Here is a 1423-nt window from a genome sequence, read left to right as displayed (position 1 = left end):
TGTGCCTCCATTAGTACTAATATATGAGACCCACTCCAGCCCCTTCTCTGGAGCCTGGCGGACCCAGTACATGGTATATTTACTGAAGTCAAATCCGGAGGTTGCACAGGAGAGTCTCAGGGAGCCCCCAGGCTTCGCCAGGCCTCCCCCAGACTCCACCAGCTGCACCTCACACTGGACACCTGCAGACACAAGACATCAAGATCAGGAAACGGTCACACATCCACTGCTTCTCTCACTCATATCCACTCACAGACTCAGTGTCTCATGTTCACGATAAATTACCTTTTAGAACAGCAACAAGGAAAACCCAGCCAAGCACAAACTCCATAGTGAGAGGTCTGTGAAATGTCCTGATCACAGAATGGGGACTCCTGGGACTCCTGGGGCTGGGGCTCCTCTCCCAGCTGCAGGGTCAGGGCTGGGCTGGTTTAATCAGCACAGAAAGGGCCCTATTTGCATGTCATTTGACTATATATCAACCTCCAGACTTAGACTTGATTTTTATAAAGCGAACGAGAGGGTGAAGGAGGCACTGCTAGGCCAGTCTGTGTAAATGACGATGTGACAATATGAATCGTAGTTGTGAACACAGTTATATTTGCAGGCATGAGTGCATTTTTACTTGTCTTTAATTAACACAAGTCGTTTTCACAATACAAATATTTTACGTACTTTTTGAGGTTTAGTCCAAAATACTTTATTCTGTGCCATTTTAAATTGGATAATTTTGTTATTTCTTTTGCATATATTTTCATACTGGTCTGTGGAATCACAGCACTTTTCTTGTTCATTTTGTATCCTGAAATTTTTATCATATTAAAAAATTGGTTCTAATATTTTTTGTGGTATCTCTAGTGTTTTGTTATGTTTTAGACCATGCAATCTGCAAATAGGTGATTTTCCTTTCTTCTTACTGATTTAAATGTTTCTTATTTCCTTTTATTGCCTAATTTTTCTGGGTACATCTTCCAGTTGTAGGAGCAGAAAGTTTTTCCCTTCTTTGCTTCTGGATTTTTACCGGTCTAAGCATTCAATTGACATAAGGCAGATTTAGGAGAGAGAATAAATTTTATTTTGCAAGGGCATGAGCTTCCTAATAATATGACACCCAGAGAATGAACAAAACAGGTGACACCAGTGACTTTCAGACAATAAAACATTGGATTTGTAAAGAGTTAAAGCCAAGATATGTTTTTGGAGTATTAAATTAGTCACCAAGTAACTAAGTTTGTTTGCTCAGCCTTCTTGCCCCTAAGATCTTTATACCTGTGCCAAGGATCGTTCTCCCCTTCTGGTACAGGGAAGGAAACTTTCCCAAGGGAGATTTATTTCCTGCTGTTAGGGGACAAAGGAGGGTCCTAATGTCCTTGGACAATTTCTCAAGTAACTTTCATCCAAATAAACAATGTCACAAGATGAC

At 40.7% G+C, this 1423-nt stretch overlaps 1 long non-coding RNA gene across 1 annotated transcript; it reads right to left on the bottom strand.

Moving 5' to 3' along the window:
* Positions 1 to 48: 48 nt before the first annotated feature.
* LOC115292936 lies at positions 49 to 395 on the bottom strand. Its single transcript, XR_003909246.1, has 2 exons — positions 286 to 395; positions 49 to 182 (listed from the first exon to the last, which is right to left on the bottom strand). It is a non-coding gene; the product is annotated as an uncharacterized LOC115292936 (long non-coding RNA).
* Positions 396 to 1423: the final 1028 nt, after the last annotated feature.

The sequence above is a fragment of the Suricata suricatta genome, chromosome 5, assembly GCF_006229205.1.
Source record: "Suricata suricatta isolate VVHF042 chromosome 5, meerkat_22Aug2017_6uvM2_HiC, whole genome shotgun sequence".
NCBI classification, from domain to species: Eukaryota; Metazoa; Chordata; class Mammalia; order Carnivora; family Herpestidae; genus Suricata; species Suricata suricatta.
The sequence above is the reverse complement of the archived record's forward strand: the minus strand, read 5'-3'. Positions and strand labels throughout refer to the sequence as shown.